Below are 13,715 nucleotides of genomic sequence, written 5' to 3'. Positions count from 1 at the left end.
CAGGCTAGGTAGCCTTGCCAGCTAGCAATCCTCAGCGTCCTCTAATTTCTGCTGCCTCTGCATTAGCATAGGGAGAGAGAGCCGCACAGGCTAACAATCCTCAGCACCCTCTACTTTCTGCTTCCTCTGCATTAGCATAGGGAGAGAAGGCCGCACAGGCTAGCAATCCTCAGCATCCTCTACTTTCTGCTGCCTCTTCATTAGCATAGGGAGAGAGATTCGCACAGGCTAGCTAGCCTTGCCGGCTAGCAATGCTCAGCACCTTCTACTTTCTGCATTAGCATAGGGAGAGAGGGCCGCACAGGCTAGCAATTCTCAGCGTCCTCTACTTTCTGCTGCCTCTGCATTAGCATAGGGAGAGAGATGATGATGAGAGATGATGATGAGAGATGATGATGAGAGATGATGATGATGATGAGAGATGATGATGAGAGATGATGATGAGAGATGATGATGAGAGTGCCGCAGAGGGTAGCTAACGCTAGGTAGCTTTGCCAGCTAGCAATCCTAAGCGTCCTCTACTTTCTGCTTCCTCTGCATTAGCATAGGGAGAGAGGGCCGCACAGCTACCCTTGCCGGCTAGCAATGCTCAGCACCTTCTACTTTCTGCATTAGCATAGAGAGAGAGGGCCGCACAGGCTAGCAATTCTCAGCGTCCTCTACTTTCTGCTGCCTCTGCATTAGCATAGGGAGAGTGATATGAGAGATGAGAGATGAGAGATGAGAGATGAGAGATGAGAGATGAGAGATGAGAGATGAGAGATGAGAGATGAGAGATGAGAGATGAGAGATGAGAGATGAGAGATGAGAGATGAGAGATGAGAGATGATGAGAGATGAGAGATGATGAGAGATGAGAGATGATGAGAGATGATGAGAGATGATGAGAGATGATGAGAGATGATGAGAGATGATGAGAGATGAGAGATGAGAGATGAGAGATGAGAGATGAGAGATGAGAGATGAGAGATGAGAGATGAGAGATGAGAGATGAGAGATGAGAGATGAGAGATGAGAGATGAGAGATGAGAGATGAGAGAGCCGCAGAGGGTCGCTCAGGCTAGGTAGCCTTGCCAGCTAGCAATCCTCAGCGTCCTCTACTTTCTGCAGCCTCTGCATTAGCATAGGGAGAGAGAGATAGAGATGAGAGATGAGATGAGAGATGAGAGATGAGAGATGAGAGATGAGAGATGATGAGAGATGAGAGATGAGAGATGAGAGATGAGAGATGAGAGATGAGAGATGAGAGATGAGAGATGAGAGATGAGAGATGAGATGAGAGATGAGAGATGAGAGATGAGAGATGAGAGATGAGAGATGAGAGATGAGAGATGAGAGATGAGAGATGAGAGATGAGAGATGAGAGATGAGAGATGAGAGATGAGAGATGAGAGATGAGAGATGAGAGATGAGAGATGAGAGATGAGAGATGAGAGAGCCGCAGAGGGTCGCTCAGGCTAGGTAGCCTTGCCAGCTAGCAATCCTCAGCATCCTCTAATTTCTGCTTCCTCTGCATTAGCATAGGGAGAGAGAGCCGCACAGGCTAACAATCCTCAGCACCCTCTACTTTATGCTTCCTCTGCATTAGCATAGGGAGAGAAGGCCGCACAGGCTAGCAATCCTCAGCATCCTCTACTTTCTGCTGCCTCTGCATTAGCATAGGGAGAGAGGTTCGCACAGGCTAGCTAGCCTTGCCGGCTAGCAATGCTCAGCACCTTCTACTTTCTGCATTAGCATAGGGAGAAAGGGCCGCACAGGCTAGCAATTCTCTGCGTCCTCTACTTTCTGCGGCCTCTGCATTAGCATAGGGAGGGAGAGAGATGAGAGATGAGATGAGATGAGAGATGAGAGATGAGATGAGATGAGATGAGATGAGATGAGATGAGATGAGATGAGAGATGAGATGAGATGAGATGAGATGAGAGAGCCGCAGAGGGTCGCTCAGGCTAGGTAGCCTTGCCAGCTAGCAATCCTCAGCGTCCTCTAATTTCTGCTGCCTCTGCATTAGCATAGGAGGAGACAGCACAGGCTAACAATCCTCAGCACCCTCTACTTTCTGCTTCCTCTGCATTAGCATAGGGAGAGAAGGCCGCACAGGCTAGCAATCCTCAGCATCCTCTACTTTCTGCTGCCTCTGCATTAGCATAGGGAGAGAAGGCCGCACAGGCTAGCAATCCTCAGCATCCTCTACTTTCTGCTGCCTCTGCATTAGCATAGGGAGAGAGAGCCGCACAGGCTAACAATCCTCAGCACCCTCTACTTTCTGCTTCCTCTGCATTAGAATAGGGAGAGAAGGCCGCACAGGCTAGCAATCCTCAGCATCCTCTACTTTCTGCTGCCTCTTCATTAGCATAGGGAGAGAGGTTCGCACAGGCTAGCTAGCCTTGCCGGCTAGCAATGCTCAGCACCTTCTACTTTCTGCATTAGCATAGGGAGAGAGGGACGCACAGACTAGCAATTCTCAGCGTCCTCTACTTTCTGCTGCCTCTGCATTAGCATAGGGAGAGAGATGATGATGAGAGATGATGATGAGAGATGATGATGAGAGATGATGATGAGAGATGATGATGAGAGATGATGATGAGAGATGATGATGAGAGATGATGATGAGAGATGATGAGAGATGATGAGAGATGATGAGAGATGATGAGAGACGCAGAGGGTCGCTCAGGCTAGGTAGCCTTGCCAGCTAGCAATCCTCAGCGTCCTCTAATTTCTGCTGCCTCTGCATTAGCATAGGGAGAGAGAGCCGCACAGGCTAACAATCCTCAGCACCCTCTACTTTCTGCTTCCTCTGCATTAGCATAGGGAGAGAAGGCCGCACAGGCTAGCAATCCTCAGCATCCTCTACTTTCTGCTGCCTCTTCATTAGCATAGGGAGAGAGGTTCGCACAGGCTAGCTAGCCTTGCCGGCTAGCAATGCTCAGCACCTTCTACTTTCTGCATTAGCATAGGGAGAGAGGGCCGCACAGGCTAGCAATTCTCAGCGTCCTCTACTTTCTGCTGCCTCTGCATTAGCATAGGGAGAGAGATGATGATGAGAGATGATGATGATGAGAGGAGATGATGATGATGAGAGATGATGATGAGAGATGATGATGATGAGAGATGATGATGATGATGAGAGTGCCGCAGAGGGTAGCTAACGCTAGGTAGCTTTGCCAGCTAGCAATCCTAAGCGTCCTCTACTTTCTGCTTCCTCTGCATTAGCATAGGGAGAGAGGGCCGCACAGCTACCCTTGCCGGCTAGCAATGCTCAGCACCTTCTACTTTCTGCATTAGCATAGGGAGAGAGGGCCGCACAGGCTAGCAATTCTCAGCGTCCTCTACTTTCTGCTGCCTCTGCATTAGCATAGGGAGAGTGATAGAGATGAGAGATGAGAGATGAGAGATGAGAGATGAGAGATGAGAGATGAGAGATGAGAGATGAGAGATGAGAGATGAGAGATGAGAGATGAGAGATGAGAGATGAGAGATGAGAGATGAGAGATGAGAGATGAGAGATGAGAGATGAGAGATGAGAGATGAGAGATGAGAGATGAGAGATGAGAGATGAGAGATGAGAGATGAGAGATGAGAGAGCCGCAGAGGGTCGCTCAGGCTAGGTAGCCTTGCCAGCTAGTAATCCTCAGCATCCTCTAATTTCTACAGCCTCTGCATTAGCATAGGGAGAGAGAGCCGCACAGGCTAACAATCCTCAGCACCCTCTACTTTCTGCTGCCTCTGCATTAGCATAGGGAGAGAGTTTCACACAGGCTAGCTAGCCTTGCCGGCTAGCAATGCTCAGCACCTTCTACTTTCTGCATTAGCATAGGGAGAGAGGGCCGCACAGGCTAGCAATTCTCAGCGTCCTCTACTTTCTGCTGCCTCTGCATTAGCATAGGGAGAGAGATGATGAGAGATGAGAGATGAGAGATGAGAGATGAGAGATGAGAGATGAGAGATGAGAGATAGAGATGAGAGATGAGAGATGAGAGATGAGAGATGAGAGATGAGAGATGAGAGATGAGAGATGAGAGATGAGAGATGAGAGATGAGAGATGAGAGATGAGAGATGAGAGATGAGAGATGAGAGATGAGAGATGAGAGATGAGAGATGAGAGATGAGAGATGAGAGATGAGAGAGCCGCAGAGGGTCGCTCAGGCTGGGTAGCCTTGCCAGCTAGCAATCCTCAGCGTCCTCTACTTTCTGCTGCCTCTGCATTAGCATAGGGAGATTGAGAGATGAGAGATGAGAGATGAGAGATGAGAGATGAGAGATGAGAGATGAGAGATGAGAGATGAGAGATGAGAGATGAGAGATGAGAGATGAGAGATGAGAGATGAGAGATGAGAGATGAAGATGAGAGATGAGAGATGAGAGATGAGAGATGAGAGATGAGAGATGAGAGATGAGAGATGAGAGATGGCCGCAGAGGGTAGCTAACGCTAGGTAGCTTTGCCAGCTAGCAATCCTAAGCGTCCTCTACTTTCTGCTGCCTCTGCATTAGCATAGGGAGAGAGGGCCGCACAGGCTAGGTAGGCTTTCCGGCTAGCAATCCTCAGAACCCTCTACTTTCTGCTTCCTCTGCATTAGCATAGGGAGAGAGAGCCGCACAGGCTAACAATCCTCAGCACCCTCTACTTTCTGCTTCCTCTGCATTAGCATAGGGAGAGAAGGCCGCACAGGCTAGCAATCCTCAGCATCCTCTACTTTCTGCTGCCTCTGCTTTAGCATAGGGAGAGAGGTTCGCACAGGCTAGCTAGCCTTGCCGGCTAGCAATGCTCAGCACCTTCTACTTTCTGCATTAGCATAGGGAGAGAGGGCCGCACAGGCTAGCAATTCTCAGCGTCCTCTACTTTCTGCTGCCTCTGCATTAGCATAGGGAGAGAGATGATGAGAGATGAGAGATGATGAGAGATGATGATGAGAGATGATGATGAGAGATGATGATGAGAGATGATGATGAGAGATGATGATGAGAGATGATGATGAGAGATTGCCGCAGAGGGTAGCTAACACTAGGTAGCCTTGCCAGCTAGCAATCCTAAGCGTCCTCTACTTTCTGCTGCCTCTGCATTAGCATAGGGAGAGAGGGCCGCACAGGCTAGGTAGCCTTGCCGGCCAGCAATCCTCAGAACCCTCTACTTTCTGCTTCCTCTGCATTAGCATAGGGAGAGAGGGCCGCACAGGCTAGCAATCCTCAGCATCCTCTACTTTCTGCTGCCCCTGCATTAGCATAGGGAGAGAGGTTCGCACAGGCTAGCAATTCTCAGCGTCCTCTTCTTTCTGCTGCCTCTGCATTAGCATAGGGAGAGAGATGGGAGAGAGATGAGAGATGATGAGAGATGATGAGAGATGATGAGAGATGATGAGAGATGATGAGAGATGATGAGAGATGATGAGAGATGATGAGAGATGATGAGAGATGATGAGAGATGATGAGAGATGATGAGAGATGATGAGAGATGATGAGAGATGATGAGAGATGATGAGAGATGATGAGAGATGATGAGAGACGCAGAGGGTCGCTCAGGCTAGGTAGCCTTGCCAGCTAGCAATCCTCAGCGTCCTCTAATTTCTGCTGCCTCTGCATTAGCATAGGGAGAGAGAGCCGCACAGGCTAACAATCCTCAGCACCCTCTACTTTCTGCTTCCTCTGCATTAGAATAGGGAGAGAAGGCCGCACAGGCTAGCAATCCTCAGCATCCTCTACTTTCTGCTGCCTCTTCATTAGCATAGGGAGAGAGGTTCGCACAGGCTAGCTAGCCTTGCCGGCTAGCAATGCTCAGCACCTTCTACTTTCTGCATTAGCATAGGGAGAGAGGGACGCACAGACTAGCAATTCTCAGCGTCCTCTACTTTCTGCTGCCTCTGCATTAGCATAGGGAGAGAGATGATGATGAGAGATGATGATGAGAGATGATGATGAGAGATGATGATGAGAGATGATGAGAGAGATGATGAGAGATGATGATGAGAGATGATGAGAGATGATGAGAGATGATGAGAGATGATGAGAGATGATGAGAGATGATGAGAGATGATGAGAGATGATGAGAGCCGCAGAGGGTCGCTCAGGCTAGGTAGCCTTGCCAGCTAGCAATCCTCAGCGTCCTCTAATTTCTGCTGCCTCTGCATTAGCATAGGGAGAGAGAGCCGCACAGGCTAACAATCCTCAGCACCCTCTACTTTCTGCTTCCTCTGCATTAGCATAGGGAGAGAAGGCCGCACAGGCTAGCAATCCTCAGCATCCTCTACTTTCTGCTGCCTCTTCATTAGCATAGGGAGAGAGATTCGCACAGGCTAGCTAGCCTTGCCAGCTAGCAATGCTCAGCACCTTCTACTTTCTGCATTAGCATAGGGAGAGAGGGCCGCACAGGCTAGCAATTCTCAGCGTCCTCTACTTTCTGCTGCCTCTGCATTAGCATAGGGAGAGAGATGATGATGAGAGATGATGATGAGAGATGATGATGATGAGAGATGATGATGAGAGATGATGATGAGAGATGATGATGAGAGTGCCGCAGAGGGTAGCTAACGCTAGGTAGCTTTGCCAGCTAGCAATCCTAAGCGTCCTCTACTTTCTGCTTCCTCTGCATTAGCATAGGGAGAGAGGGCCGCACAGCTACCCTTGCCGGCTAGCAATGCTCAGCTCACTTCTACTTTCTGCATTAGCATAGAGAGAAGAGGCCGCACAGGCTAACAATTCTCAGCGTCCTCTACTTTCTCTGCCTCTGCATAGCATAGGGAGAGGATATGAGAGCAGAAAAGATAAGAGATGAGAGATGAGAGATGAGAGATGAGAGATGAGAGATAGAGATGAGAGATCGAGAGGAGAGATGAGGATGAGAGAGATGAGAGAGAGATGAGAGGAGAGATGAGAGATGAGAGATGAAGATGAGAGATGAGAGAGATGAGAGATGAGGAGAGATGAGAGAGAGAGATGAGAGATGAGAGATGAGGAGAGAGATGAGAGAATGAGAGATGAGAGATGAGAGAGATGAAGAGATGAGAGATGAGAGATGAGAGATGAGAGATGAGAGATGAGAGATGAGAGATGAGAGATGAGAGATGAGAGATGAGAGATGAGAATGAGAGATGAGAGATGAGAGATGAGAGAATGAGAGATGAGAGATGGAGAGAGAGAGATGAGAGATGAGAGATGAGAGAGCCGCAGAGGGTCGCTCAGGCTAGGTAGCCTTGCCAGCTAGCAATCCTCAGCGTCCTCTACTTTCTGCAGCCTCTGCATTAGCATAGGAGAGAGAGCAGATAGAGATGAGAGGATGAGATGAGAGATGATTGAGAGATGAGATGAGAGATGATGAGATGAATGAGATGAGAGATGAGATGAGAGATAGATGGAGAGATGAGAGAGATGAGAGATGAGAGATGAGAGATGAGAGATGAGAGATGAGAGATGAGATGAGAGATGAGAGATGAGAGATGAGAGATGAAGAGATGAGAGATGAGAGATGAGAGATGAGAGATGAGAGATGAGAGAGATGAGAGATGATGAGAGCCGCAGAGGGTCGCTCAGGCTAGGTAGCCTTGCCAGCTAGCAATCCTCAGCATCCTCTAATTCTGCTTCCTCTGGCATTAGCATAGGGGAGAGAGCCGACAAGCTAACAATCCTCAGCACCCTCTACTTTATGCTTCCTCTCTGCATTAGCATAGGGAGAGAAGGCCGCACAGGCTAGCAATCCTCAGCATCCTCTACTTTCTGCTGCCTCTGCATTAGCATAGGAGAGAGGTTCGCACAGGCTAGCTAGCCTGCCTGCCGGCTAGCAATGCTCAGCACCTTCTACTTTCTGCATTAGCATAGAGAGAGAGGCCGCACAGGCTAGCAATTCTCGCGTCCTCTACTTTCTGCGGCCTCTGCATTAGCATAGGGAGAGGAGAGAGATGAGAGATGTGAGATGAGATGAGATGAGAGATGAGAGAGGGAGGATGAGAGAGCCGCAGAGGGTGCTCAGGCTAGGTAGCCTTGCCAGCTAGCAATCCTAGCGTCCTTATTTCTGCTGCCTCTGCATTAGCATAGGAGGAGACAGCACAGCTAACAATCCTCAGCACCCTCTACTTCTGCTTCCTCTGCATTAGCATAGGGAGAGAAGGCCGCACAAGGTAGCAATCCTCAGCATCCTCTACTTTCTGCTGCCTCTGCATTAGGCATAGGGAGAGAAGGCGCACAGGCTAGCAATCCTCAGCATCCTCTACTTTCTGCTGCCTCTGCATTAGCATAGGGAGAGAGAGCCGCACAGGCTAACAATCCTCAGCACCCTCTACTTTCTGCTTCCTCTGCAATTGAATAGGAGGAAGGCCGCACTCTCTCATCATCTCTCATCATCTCTCATCATCTCTCATCATCTCTCATCATCTCTCATCATCTCTCATCATCTCTCATCATCTCTCATCATCTCTCATCATCTCTCATCATCTCTCATCTCTCTCCCTATGCTAATGCAGAGGCAGCAGAAAGTAGAGGACGCTGAGAATTGCTAGCCTGTGCGGCCCTCTCTCCCTATGCTAATGCAGAAAGTAGAAGGTGCTGAGCATTGCTAGCCGGCAAGGCTAGCTAGCCTGTGCGAACCTCTCTCCCTATGCTAATGCAGGGGCAGCAGAAAGTAGAGGATGCTGAGGATTGCTAGCCTGTGCGGCCCTCTCTCCCTATGCTAATGCAGAGGAAGCAGAAAGTAGAGGGTGCTGAGGATTGCTAGCCTGTGCGGCCCTCTCTCCCTATGCTAATGCAGAGGAAGCAGAAAGTAGAGGGTTCTGAGGATTGCTAGCCGGCAAGGCTACCTAGCCTGTGCGGCCCTCTCTCCCTATGCTAATGCAGAGGCAGCAGAAAGTAGAGGACGCTTAGGATTGCTAGCTGGCAAGGCTACCTAGCGTTAGCTACCCTCTGCGGCACTCTCTCGTCTCTCGTCTCTCGTCTCTCGTCATCTCTCTCTCCCTATGCTAATGCAGAGGCAGCAGAAAGTAGAGGACGCTGAGAATTGCTAGCCTGTGCGGCCCTCTCTCCCTATGCTAATGCAGAAAGTAGAAGGTGCTGAGCATTGCTAGCTGGCAAGGCTAGGTAGCCTGTGCGAACCTCTCTCCCTATGCTAATGCAGAGGCAGCAGAAAGTAGAGGATGCTGAGGATTGCTAGCCTGTGCGGCCTTCTCTCCCTATGCTAATGCAGAGGCAGCAGAAATTAGAGGACGCTGAGGATTGCTAGCTGGCAAGGCTACCTAGCCTGAGCGACCCTCTGCGGCAGAAGCAGAAAGTAGAGGGTGCTGAAGATTGTTAGCCTGTGCGGCCCTCTCTCCCTATGCTAATGCAGAGGCAGCAGAAATTAGAGGATGCTGAGGATTGCTAGCCTCATCTCATCTCATCTCATCTCATCTCATCTCATCTCATCTCATCTCATCTCATCTCATCTCATCTCATCTCATCTCATCTCATCTCATCTCATCTCATCTCATCTCATCTCATCTCATCTCATCTCATCTCATCTCATCTCATCTCATCTCATCTCATCTCATCTCATCTCATCTCATCTCATCTCATCTCATCTCATCTCATCTCATCTCATCTCATCTCATCTCTCATCTCATCTCATCTCATCTCATCTCATCTCATCTCATCTCATCTCATCTCATCTCATCTCATCTCATCTCATCTCATCTCATCTCATCTCATCTCATCTCATCTCATCTCATCTCATCTCATCTCATCTCATCCTAATGCAGAGGAGGCAGAAAATAGAAGTCGCTGAGAATTGCTAGCCTGTGCGGCCCTCTCTCCCTATGCTAATGCAGAGGAAGCAGAAAGTAGAGGGTTCAGAGGATTGCTAGCTGGCAAGGCTACCTAGCCTGTGCGGCCCTCTCTCCCTATGCTAATGAAGAGGCAGCAGAAAGTAGAGGACGCTTAGGATTGATAGCTGGCAAGGCTACCTAGCGTTAGCTACCCTCTGCGGCACTCTCATCATCATCATCTCTCATCATCTCTCATCATCTCTCATCATCATCTCTCATCATCTCTCATCATCTCTCTCATCTCATCTCTCTCATCATCTCTCATCATCATCTCTCATCATCTCTCATCATCATCTCTCATCATCTCTCATCATCATCTCTCATCATCATCTCATCATCTCATCATCTCATCATCATCATCTCTCTCATCATCTCATCATCTCATCATCTCTCATCATCTCTCTCCCTATGCTAATGCAGAGGCAGCAGAAAGTAGAGGACGATGAGAATTGCTATCCTGTGCGGCCCTCTCTCCCTATGCTAATGCAGAAAGTAGAAGATGCTGAGCATTGCTAGCCGGCAAGGCTAGCTAGCCTGTGCGAACCTCTCTCCCTATGCTAATGCAGAGGCAGCAGAAAGTAGAGGATGCTGAGGATTGCTAGCCTGTGCGGCCCTCTCTCCCTATGCTAATGCAGAGGAAGCAGAAAGTAGAGGGTTCAGAGGATTGCTAGCTGGCAAGGCTACCTAGCCTGTGCGGCCCCTCTCTCCTATGCTAATGAAGAGGCAGCAGAAGGTAGAGGACGCTTAGGATTGATAGCTGACAAGGCTACCTAGCGTTAGCTACCCTCTGCGGCACTCTCATCATCATCTCTCATCATCTCTCATCATCTCTCATCATCATCTCTCATCATCTCTCATCATCATCTCTCATCATCATCTCTCATCATCTCTCAATCATCATCTCTCATCTCTCATCATCATCTCTCATCATCTCTCATCATCATCTCTCATCATCTCTCATCATCTCATCATCATCATCATCTCTCATCATCTCTCATCATCTCATCATCTCTCATCTCTCTCCCTATGCTAATGCAGAGGCAGCAGAAAGTAGAGGACGATGAGAATTGCTATCCTGTGCGGCCCTCTCTCCCTATGCTAATGCAGAAAGTAGAAGGTGCTGAGCATTGCTAGCCGGCAAGGCTAGCTAGCCTGTGCGAACCTCTCTCCCTATGCTAATGCAGAGGCAGCAGAAAGTAGAGGATGCTGAGGATTGCTAGCCTGTGCGGCCCTCTCTCCCTATGCTAATGCAGAGGAAGCAGAAAGTAGAGGGTTCAGAGGATTGGCTAGCTGGCAAGGCTACCTAGCCTGTGCGGCCCTCTCATCCCTATGCCTAATGAAGAGGCAGCAGTAAGGTAGAAGGACGCTTAGGATTGATAGCTGACAAGGCCTCCGGTAGCGTTAGGCTACCCTCCTGCGGCCACTCTCATCATCAATCTCTCATCCCATCTCTCATCATCTCTCATCATCATCTCTCATCATCTCTCATCATCTCTCCATCATCATCTCTCATCATCTCTCATCATCATCTCTCCATTATCTCTCATCATCATCTCTCATCATCTCTCATCATCATCTCCTCATCATCATCCTCCTTCATCATCTCTCATCATCATCTCTCATCCATCTCTCATCATCATCTCTCATCATCTCTCATCACTCTCATCATCTCTCTCCTATGCTAATGCAGAGGCCGCAGAAAAGTAGAGGACGATTGAGAATTGCTATCCTGTGCGGCCCCTCTCTCCCTATGCTAATGCAGAAAGTAGAAGATGCTGAGCATTGCTAGCCGGCAAGGCTAGCTATGCCTGTGCGAACCTCTCTCCCTATGCTAATGCAGAGGCAGCAGAAAGTAGAGGATGCTGAGGATTGCTAGCCTGTGCCGGCCTTCTCTCCCTATGCTAATGCAGAGGAAGCAGAAAGTAGAAGGGTGCTGAGGATTGTTAGCCCTGTGTGGCTCTCTCTCCCTATGCTAATGCAGAGGCAGCAGAAATTAGAGGACTGCTGAGGATTGCTAGCCGGCAAGGCTACCTAGCCTGTAGTGACCCTCTGCGGCTCTCTCATCTCTTCATCTCTCATCTCTCATTCTCTCATCTCTCATGCTCTCTCATCTCTCATCTCTCTCTCATCCTTCATCATCTCTCATCTCTCTCTCTCATCTCTCATCATCTCTCTCTTCATCTCTCATCTCCTCTCCACTCTCTCATCTCTCTCATCTCTCTCATCTCTCTCCCTATGCTAATGCAGAGGCAGCAGAAAGTAGAGGACGCTGAGAATTGCTAGCCTGTGAGGCCCTCTCTCCCTATGCTAATGCAGAAAGTAGAAGGTGCTGAGCATTGCTAGCCGGCAAGGCTAGCTAGCCTGTGCGAACCTCTCTCCCTATGCTAATGCAGAGGCAGCAGAAAGTAGAGGATGCTGAGGATTGCTAGCCTGTGCGGCCTTCTCTCCCTATGCTAATGCAGAGGAAGCAGAAAGTAGAGGGTGCTGAGGATTGTTTCGCCTGTGCGGCTCTCTCTCTCTATGCTAATGCAGAGGCAGCAGAAATTAGAGGACGCTGAGGATTGCTAGCTGGCAAGGCTACCTAGCCTGAGCGACCCTCTGCGGATCTCTCCGCTCTCCGCTCTCCGCTCTCCGCTCTCCGCTCTCCGCTCTCCGCTCTCCCTATGCTAATGCAGAGGCAGCAGAAAGTAGAGGATGCTGAGAATTGCTAGCCTGTGCGGCCCTCTCTCCCTATGCTAATGCACAAAGTAGAAGGTGCTGAGCATTGCTAGCCGGCAAGGCTAGCTAGCCTGTGCGGCCCTCTCTCCCTATGCTAATGCAGAGGATGCAGAAAGTAGAGGGTTCTGAGGATTGCTAGCCGGCAAGGCTACCTAGCCTTTGCGGCCCTCTCTCCCTATGCTAATGCAGAGGCAGCAGAAAGTAGAGGACACTTAGGATTGCTAGCTGGCAAGGCTACCAAGCGTTAGCTACCCTCTGCGGTACTCTTCTCATCATCTCTCATCAATCTCTCATCATCTCTCATCATCTCTCATCATCTCTCATCATCTCTCACATCTCTCATCATCTCTCATCATCTCTCATCATCTCTCATCATCTCTCATCATCTCTCCATCATCTCTCATCATCTCTCATCAATCTCTCATCATCCATCATCTCTCATCAATCATCATCTCTCATCATCATCACTCTCATCATCATCATCTCTCATCATCTCTCCCTATGCTAATGCAGAGGCAGCAGAAAGTAGAGGACGCTGAGAATTGCTAGCCTGTGCGGCCCTCTCTCCCTATGCTAATGCAGAAAGTAGAAGGTGCTGAGCATTGCTAGCTGGCAAAGCTAGCTAGCCTGTGCGAACTTCTCTCCCTATGCTAATGCAGGGGCAGCAGAAAGTAGAGGATGCTGAGGATTGCTAGCCAGTGCGGCCCTCTCTCCTATGCTAATGCAGAGGAAGCAGAAGTAGAGGGTGCTGTGGATTGCTAGCCTGTGCGGCCCTCTCTCCCTATGCTAATGCAGAGGAAGCAGAAAGTAGAGGGTTCTGAGGATTGCTAGCCTGTGCGGCCCTCTCTCCCTATGCTAATGCAGAAAGTAGAAGGTGCTGAGCATTGCTAGCCGGCAAGGCTAGCTAGCCTGTGGCGGCCCTCCCTCCCTATGCTAATGCAGAGGAAGCAGAAAGTAGAGGGTTCTTAGGATTGCTAGCCGGCAAGGCTACCTAGCCTGTGCGGCCCTCTCTCCCTATGCTAATGCAGAGGCAGCAGAAAGTAGAGGACGCTTAGGATTGCTAGCTGGCAGGCTACCTAGCGTTAGCTACCCTCTGTGGCAACTCTCTCATCATCTCTCATCATCTCTCATTCTCATCATCTCTCATCATCTCATCATCTCTCATCATCATCTCTCATCATCATCTCTCATCATCATCTCTCCATCATCTCATCATCTCA

The sequence above is a fragment of the Xenopus tropicalis genome, chromosome 2 (assembly GCF_000004195.4).
Source record: "Xenopus tropicalis strain Nigerian chromosome 2, UCB_Xtro_10.0, whole genome shotgun sequence".
Classification (NCBI taxonomy): Eukaryota; Metazoa; Chordata; class Amphibia; order Anura; family Pipidae; genus Xenopus; species Xenopus tropicalis.
The sequence above is the reverse complement of the archived record's forward strand: the minus strand, read 5'-3'. Positions refer to the sequence as shown.